This window comes from Lissotriton vulgaris, chromosome 7, assembly GCF_964263255.1.
Source record: "Lissotriton vulgaris chromosome 7, aLisVul1.2, whole genome shotgun sequence".
Classification (NCBI taxonomy): Eukaryota; Metazoa; Chordata; class Amphibia; order Caudata; family Salamandridae; genus Lissotriton; species Lissotriton vulgaris.
The window spans coordinates 633,618,926-633,640,499 of NC_141695.1; the positions used below are offsets into that span (position 1 = coordinate 633,618,926).

Genomic DNA, 21,574 nt, shown 5'->3' on the forward strand with positions numbered 1-21,574 from the left:
GGTCACTGCCCTATGACCCACAGGGTCCTAGTGCCTGTCGTCTGGTGTCACCCTACAGTCAGGCTACTACATGTCCCCCTTTGTCACAAACAAACATTTTCCGTCACATGCACAAAGTCGTGATACATCAGTGTTCTTCCTTTTCATCTCTCTCTTGTCCATGTGCTTGCCGATCGCTGGGAGATATGAGAGAGAGAGAGAGAGATAGAGAGAGAGAGATATCTCTTCAATTAGTGTTTGTGGTTTCTTGCACGTTCTACTTGGTCTCGTCTCTCTGCAGGTTTCTTGCTCTCTGTTTTCCACTTTCAGTGGTGTTACCGCGGGCCCTTCTTCTTCTGCTTTGAGTTCTTTGAAATGAGAACTGTTTCTGCTTATTCTTTGATGGTCAGACTCTGCCGTCACCATTGATCTTTTTACTTTGGTTACCACTAGCGGATCCTTTGAGAATGGGCTGTCTGACTTCCGTTGTTGTCTCTGTCTCACCACCACCAGGTCTCCTTCGTTTAACTGATTGTCTGATGCATGTCTCCTCTTGTCCGCATATTCTTTCATGTTCTTATTGGCCTCATGATCTCTTTTCACTATGTCACTTTGATCCGTGCTTTTCTTTGCGTCTATTTGAGGCAGTCTTGTTTTGCTGGATCTACCCAACATTAGTTACGCTGGGCATGGACCTGTGGAGCTGTGAGGGGTGTTTCTGTAGTGTCTCAGCACTTGACATAGTGCTTGTCCAATCGATATTTGTGTCAGTCTTGCTCGCTGGATAGCTTTCTTTATGGTCCCCATGAATCTTTCTGCCATTCCGTTGTGGCCACAGTGGTGTTATTTTCCGATGCTTGATCCCCAAATATTCCATGAATCGACGGAACTCTTCTCCAGAAAATGGGGGGCCATTGTTCGTTTCTAGTGTTTGCGGGGAGCCCCAGGCAGCAAATATGTCGTCTAACTGCTGGTAGTGTGGCGCTTGCTGATGTCGCTGATACTTCTCACACAATTGGGAATCTTGAGAATTCATCAATGACCATTAACAGGTACTTTCCAGTCTCTAGTGGTCCATAAAAGTCTGCTGCCAGCTCAGTCCATACTGCTGGTGGTAGTTCTGACATTTGCAACGGTGCTGGTTTGGAAGGTGGTCCCGTTATTTGACAAACATGACAGTGTGCAACTTCTTCTTCCACCATGTTATCCAGTCCTGGGAACCACACTTTTTCTCTCAACATCTTCTTTGTTGCTACAATGCCTCGATGTGATTCGTGAGCTAGCTCAATTGCTCTTTTCCTAAGTCGGTAAGGTACCACAATTCTTGACCCTCTAATTAGAATTCCGTTCTTTGTTTCAGATGGTTCTTCACTTATCTTTTTGAATGTCAGCAGTTCTTCTTTTATGACCCCTTCTCCTGTGGGGCTGTTGTTGTTGATGTGTCTCCATCTCTGTTGCCGCACTATGTTCCCGATTGCCTGCATTGTCGGGTCTCTTTTTATTTCTCGCTCTAGTTCTGCAATCGTTATTAAGGCCAGAGTGTTCTGTTTTAGGATAAAGTTTAGGTATTCTTCAGCCATGGTGGTGCCATTTTCTCGATGGGGGAAGCGGGTGTCGTGACATATAGTCAGCTGGGTTGTGCTCCTTTCCTGGTTTGTGGACAATTTTGAAGTTGTAGTCCATCAGTCTGATCCCCCACCGTTATATTCTTGGTGGTATTTTGGCGTTTGGGTTTCCATAGATGGTAACTAGGGCTTGGTGGTCTGTTACAATCGTAAATTGCTTCCCATAGATGAACATATGGTAGTGCTCACATGCCCATACTACCGCCAGACTCTCTTTTTCTGGTTGAGAGTAGGCTCTCTCAATGTCCGACAGGCTCTTGCTTCCAAATGCTACTATATGTCGGGGCGAGTCTCTTCCATGCTTGTGTTGTGCCAGTATTGCGCCTAGACCTACTGGGCTGGCGTCCACTGTCAATTCGGTGCATAAGTTCGGGTCAAAATATGCCAGGTGGTCTACTGCCGTTACTGACGCCCTTATTTCTTCAAATGCCGTGGTCCATTCGAATGTTTGGCCCTGTTTCGTGAGTTCTCGCAATGGGGTGCTTACTGTTGCGAAATCCTTTATGTATCGCGCACAATAGCTGGCAAGGCCGAGGAATGAGCGCACTTTAGCTACATCTGTTGGTTCTTTTGCCTTTTCTAGGGTGTCCACCTTGCTGCGATCAGGTCTCATTCCCTTTTTCGAGAAGATATGTCCGAAGAACACCAGTTCTTCTCTTCCCAATTCACATTTCTTTTCATTTACTGTCAGGCCCACTTCCTCCAGCTGCGAGCATACCTTCCTCAATGCTGTGTCATGCTCCTCATCCGACTTGCCAAACACCAGGATATCGTTGCTGTAATTCAGGCTATTTTTGATTGGTCTGATGATCTGTCTGATTGTTTCCTGGAAGATCTCAGCTGCTGACGATATTCCAAAACGTAACCGCTTGTAGCGAAACAGACCTAGGTGTGTTGTGAATGTCGTTATGTATCTTGACTGTTGGTCCAGTTCTAATTGGTGGTATCTCTTACATAGGTCTAGCTTGGAAAATCTTCTCATTCCCGTCAGACAGCTAATAATGTCATCTAGATGTGGCCCCGGATGTCGTTCTCTTTCAATGGCTGTGTTGGGGATCCTCATGTCCACACATATTCTTATTTGTGCAGAGTCCTTTTTTGGTACTATTGGGGACACCCATGGTGTTGGCCCTTCAGCCGGTTCAATGATGTCTTGTTCTAGGAGTGCCTTTATTTCTTCTTCCACCTGTGGTTGTAGATGGATCGGTACCCTTCCGTGATGCTGGGCGACAGGTCTGTGTGATTCGTTGATGTGCAGTGTGATTTGTCGTCCCTTCAGCTTTCCTAGTCCTTTTGTTAGCTTCGGGTACACCTGTAATATGTTTCCTTTGTCAGATACGTGATATGTCATCTGTAATAGACCCATGATCTTCGCTGTGACATTGCTTAGTAAACATGGTGCGGGGATGTCTCCTCGCAGTACATGAATTTCTTCTGTGACGGTCTTGCCCTTGTGCGTCATGGTATCCGTGAATTTTCCCATGTTTGGTAGTGGATTTTGTGCACCCTAGGTGAATACTTGTACACTTGATGGTTGTAGGTTTGGTTTTCTCTTCATTTTTTCGTATTCGGTGGCGCACATGATGTTGCATGTGGCCCGCTGTCTAGCACAAATTCTGTTTGGTGTGTCCCTACATCTATGGTCACCCAGTCTGTCTTCTTTATTGACTGTTTATCGACCAGTCTGATGTGTTCTTCCTCGTGTCCTTCGTCTGTGGACATGAGGTACAGGCGTTCTACTTTCTCCGCTGTTTCTTCTTCTTCATCTCCCGACTCCAGCGACGAGCTCCTCGTGGTCGCTTCCATGTGTCACACATGTCGGTTTGCTGTTGTTCTTGGTTTCCCTGGTCTTCCCCTTTCATTCTTGAATTGCATTGCTTGGCACATGGTGGTAAAATGGTTGCTTCGGTTGCATTTTCGACATATCTGCCCATAGGCTGGGCGCGCTCCTCGATGTGGAAATTCCAAACCACATCTGTAACACTGGGACCCCTGTTTCCTTGTTACTTGGTCCTTCGATCCTTTCTTCCAGTTTCCAGTTCGACTCGTGTCTGTCACTCGGTGGACTTGCTCCTCTCTTCGGTCCATTTGTCTTCCATGCGCCGTCGCCCTTGCTTCTGCTCTCGCTAGGTCCAGAATTCTTTCTAGCGTGGTCGGTTCCTTCAGTATTCTCATGCGAAAGTCTGTGTCACGACAGCCTTCTATCAATCTTAGGCGGATGGCCTGCTCATTGTCGTATTTTTCAAATTCGCAATGGGCTACTAATTTCCTTAGCCTCGTTGCAAAATCAGCCATTGACTCCTCCGGCTGCTAAAAAGCTATGTTGAAGCTATATCTTTCGAAGTCAATGTTTCTTTGAGGATCGAATTTATTTGTTAGACACTCTATTAGCTTTTTGTATGTGCTTGTCTCGCTCTTTGGGAGTGTTATCAGAAGGTCATCCACTTCATCTCCCACCAGATTCAGGAATAGTCCTAGCTTTTTTCCTTCTACTACATCTGTTGCCTCCATGTATCGCTCAAACTTCACAATCCACTTCTCCCATCTTATTCCTACTTGTGGCTCTGATACGCTGTCTTGACAGGCTTTTTGGCTCTATTTCGGAGTGATAAAGACTTTATGCTTGCTCACACCTATAGGCTGTATTCTTCCCTTTTAAGCCCTTTCTTCCAGACCTAGAAGAGGATAGCTGCTTTATATAATGATAGATCCCTTACTCTAATCCATCTATTGCCTATTGGCTTTGCCTTTCATTATTTTGCCTATAGTAGAGGTTGGATCCTGTGGTCCTGACTTTATATTATACATTGGTATGGTTTATGTAGGTACTCTGACAGAGCTAAGGGTTATTTCATCCTTCTCAGGCCTACAAGGCCCAGAACTAGATAGACTCCATTTTGCTTAGTGTCCCTGCAGAGATGAGATGCTTTAAGGGAAAAGGTAATACTTTGGTTTTGAGCTGTTGTTCGCCCTAAGCGAACCGGAGAGAACCGGCCAGAGCTGAATCTAATCAAGAAGTGTCCCTGGGCTCAGGTCTCTAGACGAAACAAGCAGCTGATCACTGTGGGAGCGTCTAGAGCGAGGAGCCCGGTGCATGGACCTGGTGGGAGGAGGCTGCTGGCTGGAGCTTTCCACGAGAGGAGAGGAATCCATATTAGCGAATTGCAGAAGAGGAGGAGTGGTTAGTTCAGTTTGGTTCTTGAAGAGTGGAGAGTAGGATGTCTGCTGGAGCTGCAGAATACCGTGCAGTCCTATTGGTTTTCTGGAATGGAGAAAGAAGGCAGATGATTGCTGAAGCTGAAGAGAGAGCAGTAACTATCAGCTGGGACTGCCAGTTTGTCAGAGAGCATTAAAGCAGATGGAGGAGCTGAGGCTGTCAGCTGGAGCAATTGAGCCAGAGGCGTGTAGCTGTGGTGACGGAAGGAGAGACAGAGAGAGAGCCCTGATCCCACCAGAGACAGAGAGAGAGCCCTGATCCCACCAGAGACAGAGAGAAATCTTCCTTCTAATAGTTGAGGTAGTCTAAACTAGTCCCCTTTACACTTACACCTTAATCTTGTCTTTATTCCCTAGGCTATTGTATGTCTAATCCTTTTCTTCCAGCGGTGTGTTAAAAGTTCCTGTCCCCGCAGATGACATTGTCCCTGTATGTCTAATCCTTTTCTTCCAGCGGTGTGTTAAAAGTTCCTGTCCCCGCAGATTACATTGTCCCTGTATGTCTAATCCTTTTCTTTCAGCGGTGTGTTAAAGTTCCTGTTAGTCATAGAGACCCCGCAGATTTGTGTATTTTATGTTTATTGTAATAAAGATACCCCAGTTCTTAGTGAACTAGTGTGCATGTGTTGTTCTTAAGATAGAGCTAACCTTTCTTCTAACCAGATGCTGTGTAGCAACTGACGGATCAAAAGGGAGTAGGAGCGCTTAAATCAGGGAATAACTCTTGCATATAGTGTGTATATCTTTTGTCCCCACACAGTGGAGGTAACCTTGTCTCCTAGTCAGGTATTACTGTTTGAACAGATGCTACCCCTGATCAGGTAAGTGATAACTGAATAATTAGGGAGAGAGAGGAGCCCTTGAACTGAAAGATAATTGATATACTAAGTAATTCGGCCATCCCATAATATTATTGTAGTAGCGAACCCTTAGTGAATAGTGAGAGAGACTTCCCAACATAGAGACAGAGAGCTGAAGGTATTCATAGGAAAGTGGTCGTCATTGGTAAGTGGCGTTAGTGAGAGCACTGATTGTGGTCAGTGTGTAGATCTGCCGGATTGCAGATCGGATTGTAAGTGAGTGAGCACCGGGGGGATACGGTGTTAAGTTCCGCCGGATTGTGGGCACAATAGAAAGAGAATGAGCACTGAGGCTGCAGCTCAGTGTGTAAGGCACGCCGGATTGTGTGTCGAGTGAGCACTGATGGTGATCAGTGTGTAATGGTAGATAATCAGAACTGCCCCAGGGTAGATTAGTCTGGACCCATGTGGTCGCGAGACCATGAGGTATGAGTGTGGTGTAGGGCATAGATGTCCTTAGTAATCAGTGAGTATTCTTAGTATCCCTATAGAATTAGTGGTGTTTCTGATGATATGAGCTTGTATATTGCGAGTTCCCCATCCTCAGGTAGGTACCCAGGTGCCTGGATAGATGGGTCCTGAGGAGCGAGGTGGTTACGTTCCGGCTGGGTTGGAGGGGCTCTCAGGAGCTGATCCCATCTGGTCTAGAACCCGGTCGTTACATACGCTGAATGGCATTGGTCTGCGATACTGTGCACTCTGTTTTGTATCAGGCATCTTTGGACTCTTTTATTTTGTTGTCCCTTTATTTCCTTTATTTATTTTACATGTTTGTAGTGTTTTTTTCACTTTCTTCTTTTATTTTCCTCTTTTGTATTTGTTATTCCTGTTATTGGGGTTCCTTTGTGTGTCCCTTTGCTTTCTCTTCTCTTTGTTTTCACCTATTCTTCGTTTTGCCTGCCCCTAAAATGGCTGCCAGGCACTTTCCAATGTAATTTCCTTTTGCTGTCCCACTCAGAATGGCCGCCGTATTCACGCGAGATTTCACGATCGAAATCTCGCGTTGCCTGTCTTTAAAATGGCCGCCGCGTTATCTCTGTGCTCCTATCGCCTGATTTAATTATGGCCGCCAAGATGCTGACTTCTCGCGAGACCTATCGCTTTTGATTTTCGAGCGCGAGGACCTCGCGCTTCTGTTCTCTGCACTCGCGCCTCCTTACCACAGACAGTTGCGATTCGTTGGACGCTGTCGGGGTGGGCTCCCGTGTAGCTCCTTGCGTCTCTTCTTGTATCGCTGCAGTTTTTTCTTTCTTCTGATGATCGGCCAAATCTTCACACGTGGATTTCGTTTCCCTCGTCGCCAGATGTCGTGTTGTCCCTGTAGTAGTCGGCGCATACAATACAGGACAGCAGGTGAGTGTGTTCACTTCTTTATTGGCATTCTCTGTGGGAGCGTTGTACAGCATATCTGTCCTCTTCGTCGTCCTTGTCCTTACTGTCCACTTCCTGTCCCCTACAGGATGTGGTGTCCAGTGACCTGGTCACTGCCCTATGACCCACAGGGTCCTAGTGCCCTGTCGTCTGGTGTCACCCTACAGTCAGGCTACTACAGAAGGCCAGCTTGACAAACTAACATTTAGGACGGCAGCAATGACAGGAGGGAGGGGATGCGAGGGAGGACGCATCATATGGCCTGAGGTGGCCAACAAAAAGGAACAACAAGCATCCCCTGGGTAAGAAATACAGCAATGACGGGAGGCACTGCAAGCGAGAAAACAGATGGCCAGAGATGGCCAACAGAAAGAAACAATCAGTAAATTCTGCTAGGAGTATACCAAACACCCAAAGGCAGGACAGATGTACACTACTCACCAACCAGAGCAAAGGAATTTCGAAAGGCAGGCTAAACTGAGAAAGTTTAAATGATTCTCTTACTTTTGCCTGATAAAAAGGGTTACTTTCAGGGATAATTCTAAAAAAAGATGTTGCCACAAGGGCCCCCATTATGACTGGCATCTTGATTGCGATGGGGCCGATAACAGCAAATACCGGCCCCATAGGAATTATAACTTTGTTACTTTTACTATGAGATCTTGGCTGCTGAAAACTGCTGAAAGACCATGGGAACAATGAGGAACTACCGGCGGAATAGGACACTGAAATACTAACCCCCTCTGTAATTTCTTTCCTTAGTGGACTTTCAAAGTCTGTCTCCTAAGGTGCAGTATTTTCCTCATTCCTGGAGTCACTGGTACCATCGGTATTTGTAACTCCATCGATAAGGACACATTGGCCCATCTTTCAGGCCACGTTAAATGAGTTCCTAGGTGTATGTGTCCACATATACTTCATATGCAATGTTTTCTTCTGTGAATATCTCAAAGTTTAAATTAAAGGGAGCTCTCAATATGTTTTTTATTAAAACTTCAAACTGGGCTAGATGTTTTTTACTCATTGTTGAGAGTTCATGAATTGCGCATAAAAGGAATCGCCGAATACCTTGTGGTGCATAGTTCTCTAAATGTTGGTTTGGAGCACTGCATTGCAAGTTTCACAGCATTCTATGGGATACTTCAATACTTTCCAAAGTGTTTGAAAATGATTTTGCAAACAGCAAAACACTAGACATCTCTACAAAAATAGGAGTGTACATTCACACACTTCTGCAAACACAATTGACAATAATTGACTTCTTAAAGTAGTACAGGTTTTTTATTTAAACTAAACCACACACAAAAAATCGCGCCCGGGGTGCAGGCTTGAAAGCTTAAGTCACTGTGCACTCGGCTAAGAGGCTTACGTGTCTGTCATGTGACTGCTAGTAGTATACTGTGCTGGATGCTTGATGACGGTGGTCACCCAGCTTAAACCTGCAGCGCATTGCAAACATGGTAAGAATAAAGTCCCCAAACAGGCAGTGCAGCTTATGCTAGCTGTGCATTCTTTTTCAGGTAGGCTCTCTTTTGCTTTACACTCCCAATTAAAAGAAATTGTGCCCTTCCAAGCAGAGGCACACAGTAAAGCAAGAAATCTCCTAGAAATGAGACACATCAAGATGCAGTTTTCAGAATAAAGTGTGGGGTTTTATTAGTGCACCACTCTTGAACAGAAAGGCTTTCCAAGATGTCAAATGAATATAATGACTTACAAGTCAGATAATAATGAAACATTCACAAATGAAATGCAAGGAAGCAAAACCTAAGCAGATAATAATAGAACATTCACAAGTCAAATGTGAGTGAAATATAAGCAGATAATAATAAGTCCAATGCAATAAGCAAGCAAGGTCAAATACATGTAATCAAATGCAAGAAATAAACACTGTCAAATGAAAGACTCAAATATAAAGAGCATTTATTCACAGCAAGGAAGCATATATAATATATATAAAGAATACATCAGATTATGCCAATGAACAAGACCCAATGAAGAAATTGAATCACTGACAAAAATATTGCAGCAAAAATATCGAAGTCAAGAATATCGACATCCTATCTACATTATGGTAAGTACAAAAATATTGAGAAAAATAATATCGATATAAAAAATACCGTTGTTAAATTTTTTTTTTATTTAAGTAAAAAAAATAATGTAAAGTAAATAATACATATAATTAAAATAAACATAGTTAAAAATATTTTTAAAAATCCTTAAAAATGATAAGTACTATATAATTTAAACATACATTAAACATATTCATATAATATAGAATATATATATACTTATTAATGTTTTATTATTTATTTTAATCAACATATAAATTGTTACTTTTTTTATAAGTTATAAATACATCTATACACATAAAACAAAAATATAAATACAAATTAAATAAATATATGTAACAAATTAAAAAAATTACAATTCTTTTAAACATTTGTTTATTTAATTATACACTACATTAGCTAAAATAATACAGAAAATATTAAATAGCGGAGGAAATAAACTATTTCAACTCCAGTAACTGCCACAGTAGGGAAAGTGTTGAATAGCGTAGGGGTAAAAATGACTATTCCCACTCTAGTGAGTGAAACTGTAGGGAAAGTGTTGGATAGGGTAGGGGTAAAAAATACTATTCCCACTCCATTGAGTGCAACAGTAGGGAAAGTGTTGGATAGCGGAGGGGTAAAAATAACTATTCCCACTCCAGTGAGTGGAACAGTAGGGAAAGTGTTGGATAGCGGAGGTGTAAAAATTACTATTCCCATTCCAGTGAGTGCAACATTAGGGAAAGTGTTGGATTGCCTAGGGGTTAAAATTACTATTTCCACACCAGTGAGCGCAACAGTAGGGAAAGTGTTGGCTAGCGGAGGGGTTAAAATTACTATTCGAGCTCCAGTGAGTGTAACAGTGTGGAAAATGTAGGATAGCGTAGGGTTTAAATTAACATACTTATCAATTAAATATTTTTTGTGAAATAAATAACATATTATTAATTAACAAAAAAATTAATAAATACCTATTAAATTAAATGAATATTTATTTAAATAACATTAAATTACTTCCCATCCTATTCCCCTATAAACACACAAAGCGCTACACAAAAAATAACACAATTAATTTCATTATCAATTAATCAAGTAATAAAAATGAATTACCAATAAATAATTAACAATACATTAATTGACAATAACAATAAATACAAATTAATAATACATTAATCATAATTACTATAATATAAAAATAACCAATTAATTACCAACTAATTAATGATCAATACATTAATAACACCAATAAATAAGAACATATTAATTAATTATATTTAAATTACTTCCCACCCTATTTCCCTATAAACCCACAACCCGGTACACATTAAAAATAACACAATTAATTTAATTATCAGTTAATAAATTATTAAAAGTTACAAATAAATAATTAATGTAACAATACATTAATTAACAATAACAATAAATGCAAACTAATAATATATTCATTATAATTAATATAATTTAAAAATAACCAATTACTAAAAATTAATTACCAACTAATAATTAACACTAAATTAATAATCACAATACATAAAACATAATTATTAATTAATAAATTATATTTACATTACTTACCACCCTATTCCCCTCTAAACCCACAACCCGCTATACATTAAAAATAACATATTTAATTTCATTATCACTTAATAAGAAGTAATTACCAAATAATAATTAATTTACAATAAATTAATTAACAAAGCAACAAATAAAAATGTATATAAATTAATTATAATCAATATAATTATAAGTAACCAATTAATAAAAATTAATAATTATCAGTAAATTAACAATCAATAACAATAAATGGAAACATATCAATTAATTAATTATAATGACATTTCTTCCCACCCTATTTTCCTATAAACCCACAACCCGCACTGATACTAAAACGCAAAATTTACTTTAAAATAATTACTATTTTCCATTACAAAAAAAGTTAAACATACGTCTAAAATACATAGCACTAAAAAAAAATTATATTATTTACAACAATATTTTTGCAAACAATATTATTTACTTCGATATTACTTACTTCGATACTGAAAAAAATCGATATTACTTACCTTGCAGTCGATATTCTGGTCAACAATATTATTGACTTCGATATTCTGTCCTTAGGTCATTAAAAACTCGATATTAGTGTAGGTCAATATTAACAATTCGATATTTTGACTGCACACAGAAGAAATGAATGTGCGCTCAGAAAAAAAGACATATAAAAACAAAAATCAGAGAAAATACCTGACCGGCTGCAATATCTTCATCTTAGCCCACACATGACAGGGGATCCCAAATTACGATCCTGGGGTCAAGAGATTTCTCAAGCCGGGAAATGCAGAACTGAGCAGATGCATTCACCTCTCAGAAGAAAACCCGGTTTTCCAGCCAGGGAACCCCAGTTTGTACAATATTCTCAATGCACGAGAGGGTTGGAAAAGACACTTTCTAGGTCAAGGAAATGTACTGATGCTGGCGAGGCTCCTGCGAGCATTCCAAGGCAAAATATTTCTCACACATTCTCCTTGCGCTCCTACGCTACATATTCCAACCCCTTATCTTAGTGAAACTTGAGAAAGTAGAAACATATCAGAAGTACAAAAAATCACCCTCAAAGAGGAATCTTGAACGTGAATAACCTAAATAACAGTGAGTAACCTTTGGGCCTGCTTGTGTGTGCAGAACTTAGGTCAGACAGAGTCAGAATTCAAGATGAAGTTAGAGCAAACTATAGCTAAAAATTAAAACTTTATTTCCCAATGTACAACATAATGCACATTTGTGCATCACTGCCTACAGCAATACACTCTAAGACATTCCACAAACTTCTCTCTCTCATGCTTTCAAATGCACATCCCACACGTTCTGTTCTGGGCAAGGCTGTTTTACTCTGTGCTGAGGAGAAGATAAACAATCCTACTCTGAAGCTGTAAGGAGACATGAAATAAAATCAAAAGTCAAAATGCAAGTGCACACATCCAGACATATCTGCAGGGGATAGCTAGGTGGCTCTAGAGAGACGGGACGAGAGAGGCCGGCACTCCATTCCACCCTGACCTTTCAGGCGGACACAGTGGATACAGCGGACAGAGACAGAGACTGAAAACTGAGCTTTTCATAACTTTCCGAGCCGTGCGAGCCATGCTGGAGTGAGGAGCCGAGTAAGCCGAGTGTGACATTGCGAGCCGAGTGCACGTCGGCACCCGCCGGCGAAGCGAAAAAGGACCAGCGGACCAAGCGGTCAGGAGGAGGCGGCGGCAGACAGGAGGCGGCGGCTGCGTGAGGTGAGGCCAGCGAAGCAGCGCGAGGCAGTGCGGTAAGCAAGCGGCAAGAGACCGAGAGGGCGGCACCTTTTGTAGAGCTCGCAGAGTGTGCCCTAAGCCCCTTCTCTCCACCGTAGCCGCTAGTCATCTGTTGCTGCTCCCCCTCCTCCCTCCTCCGTCCCTCCCCAGCCGCTTCAGGCTTCAGCCACGGACGCGAACAAACCTGGATAAATCCGCTCTTCACTCTCTCCCCCCTGGTAGCCGCCGCAGAGTTTGGTAGCACTCAAAGAAAACCTCAATAGCCTCAATAGCCTCAATAGCTCGGCATTGCTGCCCTGTAGCGGTTTGTAGCACGGAAAATTTGGCGTTCCAGCCTGCGGGAGTGCTACCCCTTGCCTGCATTACTGAAGCTTGAACTGCCACTCCGCCAACTCATCATACCACCATCATACCACCAAGGGCAGCTAAGAGTGGCCGAAGTACCCACCAAAGTACCCACCTACCCGCCGGGGTGTGCGCGTGAAGAATAGCTGCCAACTTTAAAATTCCACTTCAAAATTCCATTTGATCCGAAAGTAGCCGGGAGGTGGCGAGACGTGACCACAAATGCAAAGAGTAGCAGTGCACCTTCAGCCTTCCCAGATAGCCAACGGCGAAGGGCGCAAAGGGAGCGGAGGGAGCCGAGGGAGCAGGACGTAGGCAGCCCGCCATGAGGTCTGGAAGGGTAAGAAAACCTCCAGCGACCCAGCCCAACAAACGAAAACGGAACAACACAAGCACATCAACAAGCCCAGAACCACCCGGCACGACCAAGCTGACCAAGCGGACCAAGCTGACTAAGTGGACCGAACCGACCCCCTGTGGAACAAATGCGTCTGAAAATACAATAGGGCATGAAACCTCGCTGGAAAGTACCGAAGAAGGACCCAGCATCGACCCACTTGGCGGGCAGGCCGAAGGACTAAGTCTAGGAGCAGAGGGTAGTCCCGCCTCAGCACCTGAAACGACCTGGGACAACAAAACAAATAGCAGTCCATCTCCAAAACAAGGGATGCGCAAGGGTCAGAAACGAAAAAACAATCAACAACTAATCAAACTAACAGGACAACAAAGTGAAACAAAACACAACTTTCAGCCAAAAATTTATACTAAATTGAACTTCCTAAAAAATCCAGGAAATGTACTCTACTCTTCAAACAATTCTATAACTGGTCTCCAATCCCCTTTGCAACCAGCCAGCGAGCCCAACGCCTGCCCCATGAATACAGGCCTCATCACAGCAGAGATCCACATGGCACCAACGCCAAAAGAAACAACTACCCCAACTGGACATGGAGCAGAAAATAAGGCCAAACTGGCTCATCAACAAACTAGAACACCACCAAAGGAAGGCCATACCTTTCAGCCACCCCCACAAGCGGGACACACAGAGGAGATGCAACCATCAAGCCCGACACAGGCATCCGTTCCAACGAACAATCAAGCGAAAAGACACGACGGGAACTCAGGGCCCCACAGAAGCAACCAGTGTAACAAGCCTATCACAACAACTCAATCTATCCCCACTGAAGAAGCAGCTTTAGAGGACGAAAAAACCCGAGAAAACGTAGACCATCTAGATCAAACTTCCCATGCAAACATTGAACCAAAGTCTAACACCAACACAAGGACTTCTGATTACCTAGAGCTAAAATTAGATCACGAAATCTTCGCATCAACTTCGTCACCAACTAAAGATATGACCTTCTGACCTCGGAAGAATGGATCGACCTGGAGACAGCATACAACGGCAGGCAGCCCACTAACAATATCAGTGAAGAAAGCTCGCACCCTCCTCCAGAGAAGACTACAGACTCAGGTAATACTTTTTGGATCACCCTCCTTAACACAATACAGCTATCTTCAACGGCCTTACAGTACCAATCTGACAAGATGGACTTACAACTATCTGTTCTACAAAGCCTAGCAGAGGCCACAATGGGAACAGACAGGAAACTAGCCGACCTGAAGGGACTCATAAAAAGAGGACAAGAGTCAGTAAAATAACTGAAATAGACAGAACCAGCTGTACCTGTTCGTCAATATTCGACAAGCCATCATCATTACCTACGATGCTGAGCAACCTTCTGGACGAAATAAAACTAAATTCCACAAAACTCTCCCAAGCAGAAACTAGGTTAGAGAGGCCCGACCAAAAAACAAACGTGGCAAAGTCACCTGCTACAAAGGGAGGACCTCAAGAAAAAATTACAGATATGCAAAAACTTAATTCGCCAGTGAGTCAAACTCAATATGCCATCTTTACAGTAGAAAAGACCATCCAGAACGCCCTCACAACTGGACAATCAAATGAACCAGGGAGAATGCAGAACGCACGGGCGCGGCGTAAGCAAAAAAGGAAGGGGCGCAACAGAAAGGTCAACGAGGACTGTCGCAGAGAAAACTGGAATTCCATAGCACCGGAAGGCAAGGGGCAATTAGTAACGATCGATCACATCGATCTTCAAAGGAATGACAATCCCCCTCCACAGAAACCAGAAACCCTACTGCCCCTAACCGGCATGTCAACAGAAGGATTAGAATCCCCTATCATTAGTACGGGCCCAAGAAACCAACCAAAGAGAAAACTGGTAGAAAGCAGAACCGAGATAACAGTCCAAAATCAAACTGAGTCGGCACTAGGGCTATCGGTTGGCCATTCAAGGGAAAAGAATATAAATCCGGAGGAAGAAACAGAAGACCAGGAATGTCTAAATCCCACCAAAGACGACATGACCCTGAACAATTCTATATTACGGTGTACCTGCAAGAAGACGAAGATAACACCGACTAAACCAAATTCTCAGATTTCATGTATCGCAAACACCGGTGACAAGCTTCCCAGTGATCGACCTCATCAGGACATTTCAAAGCCCAAACTAAATGAACAGAACACCAAACACTCAGAGCGGAAAAACGCAATTCAGGAACAGCCCCTTGAGAAAACGCTGCCCACAAGGGAAATAGACCCAGAAACAATCTTCTTCATCCCTGAATACAAATCTAAGGGAAGAGTAGATATCCTAAATAGGGGCAACATACTAAAATGTATCAACTCAATAGAAGAACTAAAGTCTATAACCACCTCGGACTTGTTATCAATTGAATTCCATCCAGCAATAAATTCACGAGGGAACGAGAAAACAAGGGCCACGTGGAAAACCAGGGAGTTAGCAAAATCGATTATGAAGCACGCACCTAGTTTCTCCCAGTGGGGAATTCAGCCTGAACCAGAAATAAAACCAGCTTACCCCACCCTACTACTCGAAGATTGGAAGGAAAAACGATCCCTACCAGCTACATCAGTACTCAAAGGAGCACAAAGCTATTCCCCAGAACGGGAAAAACGTCTGAGGAAACCGCAAAGTCCAGCGTTTTAACGAACAGCTCCCTTTAAAGAAACAATAACTCGCACAATAACTAGAAGGGACACTAACTGACAAACTGAGTCAGGTTTAGTTACCAAAACCGCAGGTCCCTATAAAAACAAAGACAAACTCAATATTTGTAGTTGGAACATAAATGGCCTAGCCGACAAATTGAAGGACCCCGAAACATTGAACTACCTGCAATCGTTTGATCTGATTCTCCTCCAGGAAACATGGGAGCCCAACTCTGCAAGGATATACAGCTTGGACACACCCGGCCCGCAAAGAATCACATTATGGCCGTTGCTCCGGCGGTCTGGTAATTTTCGCCTCAATACCAGTTATAGGAGAAATTAAACCATCAACCATAAACATCACCCCGCCGAACGCAATCCAGGCTATATCAATCACAATTTGAAAAAATCAAGGAAGTCACCAGTTACTTGTAGTTAATACATACATTCATCCTAAGAACAAGCAGTCTGGGTCAAACGAATTAGTCCAAGAACTAACAAGACTCATGGAGGAGGAAGAAACGGATAACATACTAGTGGGAGGCGATTTCAACCTCCAGTTATTCGGCGAACTGACAACCGACGAGATGACGCAGGAAATGGACACAGTATGGAAAATTCCACCTCAAAAAATCCCCCACAGATACAAACACAGCAACACTGCCTCCAAGCTATTAAAAGCTCTAGAGAAATTGAACCTGCGCGTTCTCAACGGACGATTTAAAGAGGACTTCCCCGCAGTACCAACATTTCACTCGTCAATTGCCTCATCCTATTTAGACTTTATTCTAGTTACACTCCCGTTGTATGACAAAGTACATGAATTTAAGATAGGAGACAGAACCCAGAGCGACCAGCTGCCGCTAGAAGCCAACTTTGCACTGACCTGTAAGAACAAAGCAGCCGAAATCAGAAGCATGTGCACAGAACATACCACTAACTACAAGCGATTACGATGCAAGATCTCGGATATAGAAACTCTTACAATCAGTGCAAAAACAATAATACAGGAAATTTCTAATAAAACCGACAACCCCATTATTCTATGGGAAAACTTTACAGCGGCACTAGGAGAAAAGCATGCCACACGGAAGAAAGATCAAAAAGGGAATACCACTAGGCTTATGCTTGGCAAAGTAACAACAGTAGAAACAAAAAATATCAAGCTCAAAATAAAAAAGACCCTTAAACAGCTCCGGCAAGATTCAAACAATTCAGAAATTCAACTGCAGTTACGTAGGTCAAAGGCATTGCTACAAAAGAAAACTTGGCAAAGGAAATGGGATCTGAACGAAGAACTATGGGCAAAAATTCTACATAACTCAAAACAGAAGAATAGCTCTAGCTTTTGGAAGATGATCCACAGGCTCCAACAGCCAGACCACAGAGGTATTACTTCTGAAATACCGGAATCAGACTGGGCCAACTATTAAACAACTAATTTTAAGACAATTGACCTCGCAACGAAGAAAGCCGGAGGGACAGACTCGGAAGAGGGAGCTTTCCACCAACTGCACAAAAATGACACACCTGCCAAAAAAGCAAACCAAGCGCTAAACAAGAAAACAACTGGGCCCCGCATTCTAGCAGAGAACGAAGCCAGCCCCAAGATAGTTGTACCTAGAAAAATAGAACCTGGACTATCGGCTCAGGCAACAACAGACACGATCCTTAAACAAATCTCAAAGGGAAAACTTGAGGGGGCACCAGGACCAAACGGGATCCCTCCGATATTATACAAACAGGATCCAGCTTTTTGGTGCACCACATTGATCCCAATATTCAACGAAGCAAGGGAAACAGGAAAAATACCAGCATCTTGGAGCGGTTTGATAATAAGCCCAATCTACAAAAAAGGTGCAAGGATCGACCCAAGCAGCTACCGGCTGATCGCCCTGATAGACGTAGAGGCAAAGTACTACGCAAGCCTCATTTTGAAGGATCAAATAACATGGGCAACAAAAAGGAACATCATCCCAGCCACACAGACGGGCTTTTGGACGGGCCAGGGAACCCTAACCAACAACATGGCGCTAACTCTACTGTCCGACGCAGAAAAAACTGCAAAAAGCTCCCTGTTCATGTGTTTCATCGATTACAGCGCCGCATTCGATCATGTAGACCGACACAAACTATGGCGGAAGCTGAGCTCATGGGGAATCCCCGGCCCCCTTCTACAGCAGCTGGAAATGTTGCATACTGATACATGGATCCAAATAAAACTGGGATCTGGCACACATCTATCGAGGAAAATAAAGACCAGTAAAGGCCTAAAACAGGGCTGCGTCTTAGCGCCAACACTGTTCAACCTCTTCCTCGCGGATCTTCCTGAAGAGTTAGAAACAGTAACATCACACGCACCTCGGTTAGGAAAAATCACGCTCTCAAATCTGCTTTACGCAGACGACCTGGTCCTCATCAGCCGGTCTCCTATTGGCCTCCAAAACCTCCTGGACAAAACTAATACATTTTCAAAAGCAAATTCTTTAACAATCAATCTGGACAAAACCAAAGTCATGCCAATGAACTACAACTAAAAACAGAAGCCCGCATGGTACCTGGACAATCAAAGACTAGAACTGGGAGCCGCATATAAATATCTAGGAGTCATAATAGAGGGCAACGGCTCCTCCAAGCAACAACTAGAGGCCATCCGCAGAAAGGGCATGACCTTTCAACTATCAACAAGGCCCCTGCAGAATGTCCTCCCCGACAGGACATTAGCACCACTCCTACAGGTAATAAAAGCTCGCCTACTGCCTATGCTCTCCTACGGCAGCGAATCAATGCGGGGCAATGATGCAAGCACTCTGGACAATACTATCAGCCGTGCATACAGGGCAATTTTCCATCTCCCTAAAAATTCCTCGCCCGCTCAAATTCGTCTCGAATTTGGACTATTGAAACAATCTGTGGAGAGGAAAGGTCAATACATAAAAAGCTGGCGCAAAATCAAAGACTCGGAGCAAGGATCGTTAAACGCCAACTTATGGACTGAGCTTCACGTCAAAGAAATCTTACCTGCAAGGGCCTACCTAACAAACTCATTGGAGAGCCTAGGACTAAATACGCTCTGGGAAACAAGAACGGATTTTGGGACCTTTAAGAAAGCGGTGACAAAAGTCATCAAACTGGTCTCCTCACTTGAGGACAGAGCCACCCTGACCAGGAGAGCGCATGGATGGGTTGTGCTTGAAGGGTACGGAGCCATAAAGCCACAAGAATATCTATCAAGGGGCCTCACACAAAAAACAAAAAACAAGTTCCTAAACATGCGCTTAGCAACATACCCATAGCACGACACCTGGAACCTTGGAAAAGGCCTGATCCATCAAACTCATGTCGCCTTTGTCAATCTGCGAAGGAGGATCTTATACATATTATTTGTATCTGTACAGCTTTTGTGGATGTAAGGCGTTCCATGCTCCGGCCCTATGGAACCAGAAGGTTGTAAGATCATGCAGGCAAGCGGTGATGCTTTGCTTTAACCCTGAAGAGACTCAGTTAAACTATAGAACAGTTAAATACTTTGAAATAGTGGCCAAAAAATGAAATGAAATAACACAAGGATGCGAAAAACCAACTGCACCAGGAGAAAAGTAGCCTTCCTAAATGGCCCTTACAAAAATTTTTAAGACTGCTGAGCGAAAATTAATCACATCAGGAGAACAGAGATCCCTGCAACAGCCTTATAACTATAAGAACTACAAGTAATAATAGCAGTGACCAACAGCAAGAGCTACTAATTTATTATAGACTCCTTGAGATTTTACTAATGTGCAATATCTTCTTGTTTGGAAAAGTTTTACATAGTCAAAAGACTTTTTATCTTTGTGCAATATTGTGAGTTTTTATTAACTGTGCAATAAAAAAAATCAAATTCAAAAGTGCACACATCCAAGATGGAGAGAATTAAAACACCTAGGGGTCATTAGGATGGACCGCCATCCTATCGAGTAATGGGACCGACCGCCATAAGGGCGGGGATCCCGTGGGGGCCATTAGGATGTGCCCGCCACAGTGGTGGGCGCATCCTGCATTCCTGTCATTGTGGCCGGCGGTGCACTCAGCACCACCCGCCACAATTCCAGGAAGGCATGTTGTGCACTTCCATGCACAACATGGCAGGCACCCCCCGGTGCCTGCCATGTTGTGCATGGAACTGCAGGGGGGTACCCCCATGTGCTCCCCCCACCCCCCAGAGTCACTAGGGGCCTGCAACGTGCCCCCGTAAGCAATTACCGCATGCCTTTCCACACCCATGGTACACCGCCACCCTTATAAACCCTTTTCCGCCCGGTCAACGAGTTGACCGGGTGGAAAAGAGGCGGACGGTCTTTCCGTCCACCGCGGTCCCCCCGCTATAGTAATATGGTGGGGGAAATGGGTGGCGGGCAGGGAAGGATCTCAGGCGGATCGTCACCGCCATGCGGGCGGTGACGATCCGCCCGAGAAGCTAATGGGCCCCATAGAGTCAATTAAAATACTGGTAGTCAAAGGGCATCCGATGATCCCAATACATATGAGTGCGTATAGCAATAGAGACGCCCTTGCCTAGCCACTGGGTTTTACTCCAGCCATTGAGACAGGGCAGATGAAACCTGCCCAGAACCATGGTGTGGGCTTTCATTAGAAAGCAGTCCAGCAAACCTCATTCACGCAGCCACACCCCCACACACCTCCCTCAACTCCAATAGCTGGCCCAGAAGCAGCAACTGTAACCCACGATGCACAGAAAAGGCCCTCAAAGCAAAGCATTCCATATAAAAACCACCACCCTCAGCTCTCCAAGCACCAACAGCCACACTCAACTCCGCCAATGCACATCAACTCCCCCTGCAGGACCTGCTACCATTCAAACTGAGGGCCCCTGCCATGAATTTCAATTCTGGCATGCAAGCGTCTCCTCTCATCCAGCACCGGCACCCACAAACAACCCTGAAAATAAATCTCCATCCTGACCTGCAGCAAGTTCTGCCCCTCTACTACGGCTAACCCCAAAGTGCTCTACTAATGCACTTCTCTAATGGTCTTTCTCCAAACCTCTTTCTCGCTCTTGCTCTATGACACGTTCTGTGTCTCTCTTCCTCTCTCCCTCTCTTGCAAATAATTTATACAAAAATTGCACATTAGTATAAACCCTGGTTATTGTCTCTAGCAGTTACCTGCCTCATTCACGAAAGTGTAAATTTTTTTTATTATTAATCACATAGACGTATCCTAATGCATTGTTATCTAGAATAGTGGATAAGGCATCATGATTTGACATTTGTATAGGCCAAAATAAGATAGGAAAACAATTCAGTTTTCTTTCGTTTTCTGTACAAATTGAGATTTTCATACAATAAGAAAAATGATTGTGCAAACATTTGTTTCTTGTTCAACAAGTGCTTTATTGCAACATACTGATATTGTTGACAGTTGGTTAAGCTTTTCAGAACATACACACGTATTGCACGCAGTTTTTCAATTGAAGTATAGCTTGTTACAGTTGTATCCTAATGCATTTACCAATGCTTGTTAGGGGAGCTGTTGTGTGATGCAGCATGACTAGTGAGCTCTTGAATGGCTCAAAATATCGACTATGATGCTGATTTAAGTTGTATGCTTTTTGAGTCCTAGAATGGAAAGGCATATCATTTGACTTGTCCAATAAAGCAGTTTCTTGCGAAATGCTGAAGAGGTAAAATGTTCTGTAGATATTGGGCAGAGCAACGTGCCAGGCAAAAAAATTAACAAAGTGACGTCTATGTTAAATGGAAAAAAGTCGCTGCTGAAAAGTGTGTTG

General features: G+C 43.3%; 1 protein-coding gene across 4 annotated transcripts in view; it reads left to right on the forward strand.

Moving 5' to 3' along the window:
- Positions 1–21,574, forward strand: part of MYCBPAP (MYCBP associated protein) — a 1,064,843-nt gene that overhangs the window by 395,447 nt on the left and 647,822 nt on the right. The gene's annotated exons all lie outside the window — the stretch shown is intronic.